Source organism: Triticum dicoccoides, chromosome 4A, assembly GCF_002162155.2.
Source record: "Triticum dicoccoides isolate Atlit2015 ecotype Zavitan chromosome 4A, WEW_v2.0, whole genome shotgun sequence".
In the NCBI taxonomy this organism is placed as follows: domain Eukaryota; kingdom Viridiplantae; phylum Streptophyta; class Magnoliopsida; order Poales; family Poaceae; genus Triticum; species Triticum dicoccoides.
The window spans coordinates 568,933,628-568,949,516 of record NC_041386.1 but is presented as its reverse complement, the minus strand read 5'-3'; positions in this window follow the sequence as shown (position 1 = coordinate 568,949,516).

Sequence of the window (15,889 nt, the reverse complement as noted above, 5' to 3'; positions counted from 1 at the left end):
CCTTTTTCACCATAGCATCAAGAAGCTGGGCTTGGCGAATCTGGTCTTCTAAGGTAGGAGAGACTTGAAGGTTGGCAAGGAAACCTTGAGGAACAACTTGCAGATTAAGTTTGCGGAAAGCTTCACAAAGCTCGGGTTGATAAGGCTTGAGAATCAGACTGTTGCAGTAAGCCTTTCTGCTCAATGCGTCAGCAATCACATTGGCCTTGCCTGGAGTATACTCGATACTCGGATTATACTCTTGAATCATTTCGACCCATCGAGTTTGCCTGAGGTTGAGATTAGGCTGAGTGAAGATGTACTTGAGACTCTTGTGATCAGTAAAAATGTCCACTTTTCTTCCCAATAGAAGATGTCTCCAAGTCAAAAGAGCATGCACAACTGCCGCCAACTCGAGATCATGAGTGGGGTAGTTCTTCTCATTAGGCTTCAACTGGTGAGAGGTATAAGCAACAACTTTCTTCTCTTGTATTAACACTGCGCCAAGACCTTGGAGAGAGGCATCACAAAAGACCTCGTACGGTTTGGATTCATCAGGCGGAGTCAGAACTGGAGCAGTGATCAATTTCTCTTTCAAAGTGTTGAAAGCAATGTCACACTCCGGAGACCAAACGTACTTGACGTGCTTTTGGAGAAGATTAGAGAGAGGCTTCGCGATCTTAGAAAAGTTTTCAACGAATCTTCGGCAGTAGCTTGCGAGACCGAGGAAGCTACGGAGTTGCTTCACGTTCTGAGGAGGTTCCCAATTCACAATTGCAGACACCTTCTCAGGATTCACGGCAATGCCCTTGGCAGAGATGATATGACCAAGATAAAGAACCTCATCGAGCCAAAATTCGCACTTGGAGAACTTGGCGTAGAACTTGTGTTCCCTGAGCTTATCAAGAACCAAACGCAAGTGCTTGGCATGATCTTCCTTGTTCTTCGAGAAAACCAGAATGTCGTCGAGATAGACCAAAACGAAGTCATTGGTGTAGGCGTTGAAGATGAAGTTCATCATGCGAGAGAAAGTCGGAGGAGCGTTGACGAGGCCAAAAGACATGACAGTGTATTCATATGAACCATAGCTTGTCCTGAAGGTCGTCTTGGGAATATCTTGCTCACGGATTCGAATCTGATGATAACCCATACGGAGATTAAGCTTGCAGAATACTTGGGCACCTTTGAGTTGTTCGAATAGCTCATTGATGTTGGGAAGTGGGTATTTGTTCTTGATGGTCTTCTTGTTCAATGGACGGTAATCAACACAAAGTCGGTCCGTTCCATCCTTCTTCTTCACAAAAAGAACACCACAACCCCACGGAGAAGAACTAGGCCGAATGAGACCCATTTTCTCTTGAATATCGAGTTGCTTCTTCAGCTCCTTCAACTCTTCAGGTCCGAGCTTGTAAGGACGCTTGCACACAGGTTGCGTGCCAGGCTCAAGATCAATGACGAATTCAACTGGCCTGTGCAGAGGCATTCCTGGAAGCTCTTCTGGAAAGACGTCTTGATAGTCGCAAATGACTGGAATTTGCGAGATGGCATCCAGTTCACCCTTCTCATTGAGAGAAAACACACGGATGGTATCATCACGAGCGGCAAAGACAATTACATCCTCAGACGAATGAGTCAATTGAATCTGCCTGGCTGCACAATCAAGCTGAGCCTTGTGCTTAGAAAGCCAATCCATTCCTAGAATAAGATCAATATCCGAGTCACCCAGAACATTTGGAGAGGACAAGAACTTATAGTCACCCAAAGTGATTGTGACATTCAGAACGCATACTCGAGATGTCATTTGACGGGCCGGAGAGACAATAGCCAACGGTTTCGGCAACACTTGAGTAACAAAATCATGCTTAGATGCAAAAGATCTCGAGATGAAACAATGCGATGCACCAGTGTCAAAAAGAACTTTTGCAGGAATATCATTAACAGGAAGGTTACCCATGATCACATCTGATGAGTCCTCTGCCTGAGCTGCGTTCATCAAGTTAACCTTGGCATGCTTGGGGTTATGCTTGACCACAGCTGTACTTGCCGATCTGACAGGAGGAGGAGGAGGAAGACGCCTCTGGTTGAAACACTTGTTGGCATAGTGACCCTTCTGTTGGCACTTGTTGCACGTGACCTCTGAAAGCGGACGGTGATACAGAGCACTTGATCTTGGAGCTTGAGATGAAGTCTTGTTCTGAAAGCCAGGGTTGGGTGGGTGGGAAGAACCACTGCCACCTTTGCTCCTCTACTGATACGGCTAACGGAACGGAGGAGGAGGAAGCCAATACTTCTGCTGCTTGGCCACTTGAGTAGAGGAAGAAGGAGTAACATCTCTAACTCACTTCTTGGAAGCATCACACCTCAACTGAGCAGCCTCTTGCTTCAATGCCATGTTGTAGAACTCATCGTAGCTCAAGGGCTCAAAGAGAACAAGAGCTAGCTGGATTTCTTCTCTGAGACCACCCCGGAACTGGTATATCATGCTCTTCTCATCAGGGACGTCCTGCTTGGCAAAGCGGGCGAGCTTATGAAACAACTTGTTGTAGTCATAGACAGACAAGGAGCCTTGCTTCAGATTGCGGAATTCCTCACGCTTGCTTTCAACCACGCTCTGAGGAATATGGTGAGCTCGGAAATCTTGACGAAATTCATCCCAAGTGATAACACGTCCACCTCTGGAGTCCTTGTACTGCTGGAACCATTCTGCAGCTTGATCTTTGAGTTGGAAGGAAGCGAACTTGACGAAGTCCTCAGGCCTGACATTACTGCACTCGAAATGCTTGCACAGATCCACAAGCCAATCGTCAGCATCGGTTGCCTCAACACAATTGCTGAAAGTCTTCGGCCTGTTAGCAAGGAACTGGTTGAGTGTAGCAGAGTGATTCTGATTGTTGCCTTGGTTCCCTTGGTTGCCTTGATTGCGCTCTTGAAGAATTTGCATGATCAACTGTGTGTTTGCATTGGTTGCGGCCATCACAGCTTGCCATGCCTCCGGAGGAGGTGGAGGTGGTGGCGGATCAGGATTCGGAGTCGTGCGCGTTGGAGGAGCCATCCTGAAGAGGTTGACATCCATTAGCACATTGATAGACAAATATTGAAGCTGAATCCAACGGAATGAAAATTGCAACATATAGTCTTCACATCCGAACAAAATGAACGAATGCATTCCTCTTGAAATGGTCACATATCCATAAATTGAGAAGCCACGTAGAATTTAGGTAGAGAAATGAATCAAGAAGGTACGGATCAAGAACGAATAATCGGTAAGAAATCCCAATCTCAAACCAATATCCGTGGAAGAAGAACTAGAGCTACGAGAATTCCCACCTATGAAACTCCCGAACCTTTTCGGTTATGCAATCAGGTGTTGGGGATACAGGGGAAGCATAATATCTCACCCAAATCTAGCAAATCCTACATCTAGCTGTATCCATCCTTCAACACATAACCAAGAAAAACTTCGGAAACCATCTACCTCAACCTTCGAAAAGCATCCGTTATACAAGTTATGGCGATACTCCCGAACTCCCGCCCCAGTACTGGGTGGCGTCGAGGTTATCTCACCAACGAACTGCATAAAAGAGATTTTCGATGTCGACGTACTAGACTCAGGTATTCCAGAACTGCAACGATAAAATTATGATGACAACACCTCAGAGCTCAACTCCCTGGGACACTTCCACAAAACTCCTTACAGGAGGCACCAAAACAATGTTCTCATCATAAAACCATCGGAACAATTCCAAGATACCCGCGTGATCCTAAAATTTTTTTAGTGAAATTTGAGAAGAGAAGAGTCAAAACTCTACATCAGGATGCCTTACCAGAGCGATGAGGAGACTGGGAAGTAAAAAGAATTCCTAACTCTCCGATATATAATTCCTAAATGACTCAAAACATTTTTCTAGACACAACTCGGCTGCTAAAAACGATCAAGCAATGGGGCTCCTAAGGTCGGGGAAGGCTCTGATACCAACTTGTAACACCCTCGATGCGACTATAGCTCCCACGTGTCGAGGCACGACTTAGAGACATAATCGCATTGAAGGCATATGTCACAAATAAGGTAATCTTTACACGTCCCATGTAATATAATAATAAAGGGGAGATAACATAGTTGGCTTACACTCTCCATGTCAATCAAGGTACATAAATAACATTACATCATCCAAACACTCATGGCCCGACTACGGCACCAAAATAAAAGATAACCCAACATGCGACACAGTCCCGATCACCCCCCACTACTAATCATCAGGAGAAGAAACATAATGACGTTGAGAGTCCTCGTCGAACTCCCACTTGAGCTCGAGCGCGTCGCCTGGAGCGGAATCATCAGGCCCTGCATCTAGTGTAATAGAAATCTGTGAGCCACAGGGACTCAACAATCTCGCACCCTCGCGATCAAGACTATTTAAGCTTATAGGTAAGGCAAGGTAAAAATAAGTGGAGCTGCAGCAAGAGACTAGCATATATGGTGGCTATCCTATTCGCAAAAGAGAGCGAGAAGAGGAGGCAAAGCGCGAGCGAGAAACTAGAGAACAACCTACGCAAGCATTACTCAAACACCGTGTCCACTTCCCGGACTCCGCCGAGAAGAGGCCATCATGGTAACACACTCAGTTGATTCATTTTAGTTAAGTTAAGGTTCAAGTTATCTACAACCGGACATTAACAAATTCCCATCTGCCCATAACCGCTGGCACGGCTTTCGAAAGTTCAAATCCCTGCAGGGGAGTCCCAACTTAGCCCATGACAAGCTCTCACGGTCAACGAAGGAATAGACCTCCTCCCGAGACGTTCCGATCAGACTCGGTATCTCGGTTCTTCAAGACACTTCGACGAGTTAAAACAAGACCAGCAACACCGCCCGAATGTGCCGACAAATCCCGATAGGAGCTACACATATCTCGTTCTCAGGGCACAAATCGGATAAGCAATCTGTACAACTAAAACCAGCCCTCGAGTTTCCCCGAGGTGGCGCTGCAAGGGGCTCTAGGTTGGACCAACACTCAGAGGAGCACTGGCCCGGGGGGGTTAAATAAGATGACCCTCGGGCTCCGGAAACCCAATGGAAAAAGAGGCTAGGTGGCAAATGGTAAAACCAAGGTTGGGCATTGCTGGAAAAGCTTTAATCAAGGCAAACTATCAAGGGGTTCCCATTATAACCCAACCACGTAAGGAACGCAAAATCTGGGAACATAATACCGATATGACGGAAACTAGGGCGGCAAGAGTGGAACAAAACACTAGGCGAGAGGCCGAGCCTTCCACCCTTTACCAAGTATATAGATGCATTAAGATAACAAGATAATATAATGATATCCCAACAAGTAAATAAATGTTCCAACAAGGAATGGCCTCCAATCTTCACCTGCAACTAGCAACGCTATAAGAGGGGCTGAGCAAAGCGGTAACATAGCCAATCAACGGTTTGCTAGGACAATGTGGGTTAGAGGTTTGGCATGGAAATTTGGGAGGCTTGAAATCAAGTGGTAGGCATCATAGCATTGGCATAGCAAAAGAGCGAGCAAACTAGCATAGCAAAGATAGTAGTGATTTCGAGGGTATGATCATCTTGCCTGAAAGTTGTCAGAGTTGACTGGATCCTCGAAAGCAAACTCAACGGGCTCCTCGTTAGTGAACTCGTCTCCCGGATCTACCCAAACAAGACAAACAAGCAACAAGGAAACAATCAACCACGTGCAAGGATCAACCAAAATGATGCAAGGATGATATGCTATGCGGGATGCATATGCAAGATGTGACAGGAAATGCAAGATCCTGGCCTCAACTTGGAAATCCAAGTGTGCCAATGGAAATATGAGATGAAATCGCTTGAAAACAATATAAAGAACGCCGGAATCGGAGTTACGGTTTGGAAATGGCAAGCAAAACAAATATGACACCGGTCTGCGATTTACAGCAAGTAGCCATCTAAATGCAATGAGATTAACATGCTACAGCACCCAAACATGACAACAAAATACATGGCAGGGTTGCACTCAAGATGCTTAACAAAAGTCTAGCACTAAGTTACGGCCAATTCATCCATTAACAGGTTCAAACAAGCATGGCAAAAATGCATATGGTAAACAGATCTCAGACTTAGTGAAATTAACACTTGTCTGGAATTTCAGATCAGGTAGCCCTCTTCGGAGCAACAAAACTACATGCTACAGGACCTGAACATGGCAAAGTAAAGCATGGCATGGAGCTACTCAAAGAGCTTAACAAAAGTCCCTTAGTGACCTTGAACCAAAAGGGATCAAAAAATACAATTGCAAGCATGTGAACATGGCAAAAACATAATCAGATCACAGACTTAGTGAAAACTGGAGCATGCTGAAAACAGATATCAAGTAGGCATGTTTACGAGCTCGATGCACTCACTACAGAGCAGTTCATGACAAACTAAGCATACACCCATCAAGAATACACAAAATGCAAGCTAGACATGGCCAGAACAATAGCATAGCATGCACGGATCAACTATAACATCATCGGCAAAATTGCAAACAAGTTGACAATCTGCCCAGATTCACAAAGTAGCCAAAGTAGAGCTCGATTGACTCAAGCTATGGTGCTCCATAATTGCAAACAAAGACATGGATGGATAGAGCACTACAAGATTAACAAAACATCCTTAATGATCATCCTCAAAAGAGGCATGGATCACTCAGAAACAACAAGAACATAAGGCCATATGAAATAAACATATTAAGGACTTAGTGAAATTACTAAGTCCCTAAAATCAGCATTACCAAGAGCACCACTTTGCAAGCTCGTGCTAGTCACCACACACATCACAAAAATACATGGGTTGCACCTCTGGAAAGATGGCAAAACCCTTAACAAAACATATGTAGAACTCATGGGCATATCATGCACACAATAATCATGGCAAAAATGACAAATATGCAAGTGGAGTTGCAGATCTGACAAATATCTCAAGTAGCCCTCTTCTAACCGCATCTCGGGCATCAAGATGAACTCAATGAAAATGATGCAATGGAACGAAATGATGTACTCTCTAAGATGAACATTTTGATATGCTATATGCCAAAAACGGAGCTACAGATGCGGAGATATAGCATGATGAAGATGAGCACATGAGCTAGGGTTTGGGGATGAAAAAGTCAACCGAGAGGCTCCTCAGATCCAGATCCAGTGCGTAGATCGAGGCACGCCGGAGCACTGTTCACTGGCGCCGGAGTTGACAAGGGGAGGCGCAGGGCGAGGCCGGTCGGAGAGAGGGAGGCCGGGGCCGGCGGGCGCGGAGGCCGGGCGCGGCGACGACGGAGGCGAGGCGGCGGCCACGGCGGCCGGCGTCGAAGGCGGCAAGGTGGCGGCGTCGAGCTCCGGGCACCCGAGATGGCGGCGTCGGCGCCGGGCTGGAGGAGCCGTCTGGCTCGGGCGGCACGGAGGGAGAATGGCGGCGGGGCGTGATGGGCTCGCGGGGGCCCCGAGCGGGCTTCGCGGACCTCGGGCGGTGGCTGTTCGGCAGGGACAGGTGGCGAGCGGCGGCTGGCCGGGCGAGCGGGTGGATCCGGACATGTCTGGCCGGACAAAAAAATGTCCATCGGCGCGAGAGGTGGGTGGCACTAGGGTTTCGTCCGTGAATTGAAATGGGGGGTTCTTTATATAGAGGTGGAGGGAGCTAGGAGAGTCCAAATGAGGTGCGCTTTTCGGCCATGCGATCGTGATCGAACGCTCTAGATGATGGAGAAGGGTTAGGTGGGTTTTGGGCCAAAATGGAGGGGTGTTGGGCTGCAACACACACGAGGCCTTTTCGGTCCCTCGGTTAACCGTTGGAGTATCAAATGAAGTCCAAATGATACAAAACTTGCCAGGCGATCTACCGGTAGTAAACCAAGGCTGCTTGGCAAGTCTCGGTTCAATCCGGAAATGTTTAATCCCCACACACGAAAGAAAGCTAGAAATGACCATCGGAGGAGAACGGAGCGCCGGAATGCAAAACGGACAACGGGGAAAATGCTCGAATGCATGAGACGAACCCGTATGCAAATGCAATGCACATGATGACATGATATGAGATGCATGACAACGACAACAACACGCGGAGACAAAAACCCGAACCCAAGAAAATAAAATAACTTAACGTCGGAAACGGCAAGAGTTGGAGTACAAATTGGGAAAGTCATATCCGGGGTGTTACAAGTTCTCCCTCGGGGCTGAGGGTATGTACCAGTAGCTATGTGTTTGATCTCTCTCTCGTGTTCTTGAGATGATACGATCTTGATGTATCGCGAGCTTTGCTATTATAGTTGGATCTTATGTTTCTCCTCCCCCTCTTCTCTCTTGTAATGAATTGAGTTTCCCCTTTGGAGTAATCTTATCGGACTGAGTCTTTAAAGACTTGAGAACACTTGATGTATGTCTTGCCGTGGATATCTGTGGTGACAATGGGATACCACGTGCCACTTGATGTATGTTAAGGTGATCAACTTGCGGGTTTCGTGACATTGGGAACCTATGCATAGGGGTTGGCACACGTTTTCGTCGTGATTCTCCGGTAGGAACTTTGGGGCACTCTTTAAGGTTCTATGTGTTGGTTGAATAGATGAATCTGAGATTGTGTGATGCATATCGTATAATCATACCCACAGATACTTGAGGTGACATTGGAGTATCTAGGTGACATTAGGGTTTTGGTTGATTTGTGTCTTAAGGTGTTATTCTAGTACGAACTCTAGGGCTGTTTGTGACACTTATACGAATAGCCCAATGGATTGATTGGAAAGAATAACTTTGAGGTGGTTTCATACCCTACCATAATCTCTTCATTCGTTCTCCACTACTAATGACTTCGGAGTGACTCTTTGTTGCATGTTGAGGGATAGTTATGTGATCCAATTATGTTAGTATTGTTGAGGGAACTTACACTAGCGAAAGTATGAACCCTAGGCCTTGTTTCCACACATTGCAATACCATTCACGCTCACTTTTATCACTTGTTACCTTGCTGTTTTTATAATTTCAGATTACAAATACTCATATCTACTATCCATATACCACTTGTATCACCATCTCTTCGCCGAACTAGTGCACCTATACAATTTACCATTGTATTGGGTGTGTTGGGGACACAAGAGACTTTTTGTTATTTGGTTGCAGGGTTGCTTGAGAGAGACCATCTTCATCCTACGCCTCCTACGGATTGATAAACCTTAGGTCATCCACTTGAGGGAAATTTGCTACTGTCCTACAAACCTCTGCACTTGGAGGCCCAACAACGTCTACAAGAAGAAGGTTGTGTAGTAGACATCATGTAGCACAAAGCGTGTGGGTGTGTTTGGTTGCATTCTCATCTCAATATAGTTGTTTCCTGTTCGTGTATTTTTGTCAACCTACTAGTGTGGACTCATGCACCCTTCATGCACTCTGCCAAACACACAAAAGTGGGTCGAGAAGGGAACTTTTGCTCCCATCCCGTGCACCCTTCATACACCCTGCCTAACACTATTCGTGCTTCATATGGTTCATGTTTTGTGGAGTACTGTAGCATCGTACTCTCCGTGCGCTGTGGACCTAGTTCTGTTAACATTGATCTCTCCGTTCATTCTCGACCGGACAGTCGAAAAAGCGGTACTATGTTACATATAGGAGTAGTTGACATGCGCACAACATCATTTGTTATCATCATATCTTACTACACTAGCAACAAGATTGTGTAGTACTGACGTATGAACCACTGCACATGCCTAGTAGTAGGAGCACTGTGCATGTTCAAGTGGCTGTCGTGTTTCGCACTCCTCCGTTGTAAGAGTGGAAACGCTTGCTGTAATCATTTTTTTTCTTCAGAAAAACAGTGGACACGCTCTACCGTGCGGATCCTCCTCCAGCCATGCACTAAATTACTCACTTTCACCGACGTGTGGGATGGCCAGCACCTGGGTCCACCAGCCATGCACTAAATTACTCCGTAGTAGAGTGACGGTAGACTACCCCGATCGAACCGCCGCAGTAATGCCCAATGAGCCATTAAATCACAAAACCCCCTCCTTTCCAGCAGTAAGTTGGATGGACGAAGCAACCATCATTTCACTCTTCTCTCTCAGCTTCCTTTCTTGAAGAAAACCCCCACTCGCTTCGCTTCTCCCTCATCTCGTTCCTCCTTTCACTCTTCTCTCTTAGCTTCCTCTCTTGGATGGAGGCCGGAGCATCAGCCAATGTGATGTCTATGGCTCTGGCCAAAACCGTCGAGGCTCATGGTACGAAGAAGCGCAAGCACCCCGCCGAGACTACCGCAGGCAAGCTCAAAGCCATTGCCCTGTCCAAGCCCCCCTCTCCGGGATCCCTCATTAAGCAAGTCCAAGTAATGTCTCTTGTTGACGATCTTTTTCTCGATCTTGATCGTGTTTTTTCATCTAACACGCAGTACTAGTACTGGTAGTACAACTTTCTGGGTGATTTTGCATGTGATTTTAGCACTGTTGGAAAAGGCAGTGCCTAGGAGGCGCTTAGGCACGCTTAGGCGCTAGGCGATGGCCAAACACCTCGCCTAGGGCATAAGCGGAAGTCTAGGCATGTCAAGCAAGAAATTATCTACCCAAGCAAGAAATCTTACCATATTGCACTGATATGCTAGACATGCTATATTCAAATGGCAATAGCCGATGGTTAAATCATTAATATGACCTCAATTAATATCGTTACACATATAATACCACAAATACAGCCTGATACAAAACATATATTACCGCCTAGGCTGCGCCTAGGGCGCTTAAGCGCCGCCTAGGCACTAGGCAGAGGCCAATCGCCTCGCTTACGCCTACCGCTTTTTCCAACCTTGGATTTTAGTGTGCCAAATGACGGTTCTAAATTCCTCTTTTGACCAAAACATGCGAGAGGTTGACACTGATTTCTTATAGACTAATTTCAACTACTCCCTCTGTCCCAAATTTCTTGTCTTAGATTTGTCTAGATACAAATGTATCTAATACTAAAATGTGACTTGATACATCCGTATCTAGACAAATCTAAGACAAGAATTTTGGGATGGAGGGAGTACTTTATGAACATCAGTGCTACCTTTTAAGAGGGTATATTTGCCTCAGTAACTTGTGTTATGGATATTGCATGCAATCCCTCTGCTCTCATGCCTTTGAAGACATGTTCTAGTGTCTTTGTTCACTCATTTTTGTGCGTACATGTAGTCATATATGGAGCATAATATCGAAAATAATCTTATATTTCTGAATGGAGGTAGTAATAAAATATGGTTTCTGTTTATTAGGACCAGGTCCGCGGTGGAGATGAAGTTCTCAAAGTCATGCCGTGTGAACTGGAAGACCTGATGATGAGTTCTACTGCTGAACTATCCAGCTGTTGGGTCCTTGTTGCCACGTGTCCTGAACTAGTGTTTTCCTGTAGCATTGTTGTCAGGTGTGTTCTCGAGGTTGTACTTGACCACAACAATTTCCTGGCTGTGCCTTCGATTATGAATGGTGTTGTTCTTGTAAAGCTTCCCAACAAATATGATGTGGCTTGTCTTCATCATCATGTTTATGAGTGGAAAGACCACTCTGTTAGGTTCTCCAAGGTTGACAAGATGGTGATGGTGCATGTAGACATCTCACGCGAAGTCCATGGCCTAGTCAGTTATGCGGGGTTCATCCCATAGGTCGGTGGCAAGAAATAGTCTGCAGAGTTTAGTTAGTGCAACTTTGCTGGTCTGTAGTAAGTACTATTGTTCAGTACTTGATTTGTGTTTGTGAACCCTGTATTGTTTATTAGTACTGCCGCTTTTGGTGTGTGGTCAGTCCTGAGAACAGTCTATGTTAATGTCTGTCCACTCAGTTCAGTCTGTATATTTTGAAGTATCCAAATCATATTTTTTGTGAGGACGGTTTATCAATTATGGTTACACTCCAATATCTGTATGCATTGCAGGGTTTATCGCACCCACCAGGATTTCCAGTCCCATGGATGTTCGGTCCATACGATTTTTCACGACCTTTGGACTATCCTGCTTGTGGGAGTAGGTGGGGCCCCTGCATGCCACGCGTAGTTGGACGATCAATCTTCTGTTTAGTACTTCAACATAGTGATTTCCTGGTAAGGATTCACTCGTGTCACATCAAGTAAATCTTATTGATTTACTGTCTAAATCTTATTGATTTAATGTCATGTTTTCTTTCTTTTCCTGCAATTTTACGATGCAGGTTTTGCCATGTGACATTCATCACAGAATAAACCGTTTGGTTTGCTCTACGATGGCTATTCTTGCAGGTTTCACTTCTTATGTCGTGTCAGTAACGAAGGCACTGTCCATCACTTATATTACTGGAAAAAATTGGATCAGTCTATTGTCTGAGTACAAGCTGAATCCCTATGATGAACTGCAGCTTGGTTTAACAAAAACGCCACAATTAGTCCTTCTCGCGTTTAAAAGAAATGAAGAAAAAAACTGGATCACAGTCACGGATCCTAGTCAAGTTAGAAAGCTGATCATAACAGACCAGACACGATCGCCGCTGTCTTGCACAGATCGAGCACCGGCAGTTGCTCTAGCACTGATAGCGGCAGCAGCTCAGTCTGATCCAGCTGAGGATTGGGCACCGACCGCGTCAGCGGATCAGTCTGATCTACCAGAGGATTGGGCATTGACACCGGCACCAGCTCTACAAGGAGCACCATCTCCGGCAGCAGCGGCGGCTTCGGCACCTGCACCAACACTTGCACTTGCATCTACTCCGGCCCATGCAGTTGCACCGGCAACAGACTGGGCTACAGTTCGCACTTCATATACCAAAGTCCTTACAAAAACCGACATGTTCACCTTCTTGGTAAGCATTGGCCGCCCAAGTGCTTCGTTCTTTTTTATTTCCATGTTGTTTCACATGATTCACTGTGTTGATCTAACTGTTTGGGTATGTCTTCTTGTTTGCAAATAGAGAATTCCTAGAGCAACGAGGGAGTCATTCAACAATCCGGGCGACCGCGACCAAGTTTCTCTTACCATGCGCAGCCTTGGTGTGAATGAACCTGCTCAATATACCGTAAGTACAAAGGATGGTCGCATGATGATTGATGCTAAAGGATGGTCAAGATTCAAATCTAAATCATATCTTGCAGTAGGGGATGATGTCAAAATCAAACTTTCTCAGCAAGGAGAGCTGGTCCAAATCAACTTTGAAATTCTTCAGTAGCAGCACGCAACTGCCGAACTGATCTATCCTCCGAGAGATTTTGATGTAATAATCTGGCATGTTGAAACAAGTGTCATGTGTGTATAAGTAGTACAATAGTATTATTTATCACATGGTATATCGTTGATAGAATTGCAACTCTGATTGCTGGTTAGGAACTATCGTTCGATTTCATTCCAATAACTGTCGTGCTTTATTCAATTTCGTGTATTCGCCTTGCGACAGCATCTAAAACCAGCGCCGTACCGATCGCTTGCAATATGAAAAGCGTTGAGGTAGAACACATGGGCCCCCAAACATGCAGGGTCGGCCTGCGGCCCAAAGTCCAGAACCGTGAGCCTATCTGAGTATTATATTCTCAGCTGAACCCCATAAAAAAAGCTGAACCCCCATAATGCCCGTGCATTGCAGAGGAAGGATATTTCTTGGCAAGGTGAGCCTGTGATATAAAAGATTTGTATATTTCTTTACAGAGGGAGTATCTCTCTGTCAAAATATATATTTATGTGTAACTAGTTACTCCTATCTTTCTACTTCCTTTCGCTGATATGTGGGGCAACCGGCAACGGGGTCCACGTGCCATATGCACAAATTAGAGTGCACAACTTCATGGTAGACACACCCCGGTCGTAGCGCCGCAGTAATGCCTAATGAGCCGTCAAATCACAACCCCCCCTTTCCAGCTTTAGCAGTAAGCTGGACGGACAAAGCGGCAATATTTCACTGGGCTTGAATCCCCTTCTCCCTCGTCTGCTTGTTCAGAGAAAACCCCCTCTCGGCGATTGCATAGGGTTTTCTCATGGAGAACCATGTACGAATTCTTCATCCATCCCTGATAAATCCAAGTCCCTTGGTCGCAGGTAATCCTAGGATGGCAGCCGCCGCCGTTGATGCATTTTTCTTCCTACTGAATCTAGTGTGTTTCATTTGCAGTGCCCAAAGTGCGAGTACCCTATAGGTTTCTGCACCCTCGGCGAGACGCCACACTTGTTCCTTCTCATCCTAACACAGCATTTTAAAATGCGCACAGTATGTTCCTAGAATCCTCTTTTCTATTCGGGAGGGTGGGGTTTTTTTGAACATGTTGTGTTCTCATATTATTTTTCCTGCAGTGTATTATTTGCTCTGCCAGAACACATGTACTCAAGATGCTCGGCCTTGCCATAACTGAATACACTAGTTTAATGGTCACAATGAAGACAAGCCATGGATATAAGTTCCGGGTTGGGTTCATGAACCAAGAAGATCGCTGCTTTTTTATGGCCGAACTTGGATAAACTTTCTCAAGTGTTACGGACTGAAAGTTGGCGCATGAATGTTGATGGAAATAGCAGAACCTAGTCTCATCTTCACTGCGACCTTCCACCTCGATGTCGTTCCAATTGTTCATCCATGTTAGTTTTGTATCTGGTTCTTGCTTGTTGCCTCGATTACTTCTTAATCCACCTATTCAGTCTAACTAATCACAATTTAACTTTAGAAGTAGTAACGAATCTCTCATGAAGATGCTACTTCTAACTAATATTTTCTTATAATTGGTGGCACGTGTAGGTTTTTTCAGAGTTAAGCAGTCTTCTCATTTGTTACTCTGTAATAACTCGGTTGTTACTAATGGCACTGAAGTTGACTGGATCGACATCCACAAGTTCGTACACTTTATTGATCGTCTTGAGGTTCTTGTGGGGCGTTTCAATGGTGGAAGGCCACGTGGGATATGTGTGCCACTGCTGCACTCGTTGAATAGGTCCAACTGTGTCGAGAAACTTATGGTACGAGCTGTTTTCTATTATATATGTTGTTCATAAAATATTGCTTATACACAGTTTTACAGTTGTGATCTTCTTGAAACAGGAACTGCCGAGTTCTATTGTTCCTATATAGATGCCTGACCATGGTCGGGTCAGACTTGCGCTTGGTCACAACATGATGTTTATGTCGACCTACTCAATTCCCCTTGGAGGTGAAAAGATACTTATTCATGGGTGGTCTCAAATAATGAAGGCCCGTCCATCTTAGAGAATAGGACAGAAGATTATGTTCATGCTTTTCCGTGGCTCTAAAGCGAATATCCTGTTTATTGACCATGTTGCGAGATGAAGCCGCTTTCAGAAGGTTGTGGATGCGCGGGGTGGCGCCTGGGCCTTGTCCTGGGGCTTGGCGGCCTCACCCTTGGTTAACTGTAGGCAAAGTAGCACTATTCGAGGCGTGCTTTGTACAGTTGAACCTGTATAAGTACTCATACTGCTTTCAGCTTTGGTTGTTAAGTGCCCCTGTTGGTTTCAGTTAAGGTTGTTAAGTACTCCTGCTGCTTTTATAGTATGTTGTGTTTCTTCAGTCATGTCTTCCTCCAACCGCCAAAACCAAACCAGCGCCAGCGGGGCCGCCTGCTTCCGCCTCCCATGGCTGGCCGCGCCTCAGCGCACGCATCGCCGCCCCACCGTCTCCAAAATCGTTAACGCCGATGTCCTCTGCGCGCTTTGGTGCGCTCGCCGCGACGCCGCCCTCTCGCGTTGTCAACATGGTCAACAAACAATAGGAATCGGCAGAAGTAAGTGGAGAGGATGACATAGGGGCCCACCACGTCAGCGTATGGAAAAAAATGCTTCCTCCTAGTGTTTTCCTGACATCTGGGACCCACGACATTGTGAGCGTATATAGTCAATAGACAAGAGAAAAGCACAAGATCGGCTGACACCTGGGACGTAGCTACTCGAGCAATATTTTTTTTGTTTGGT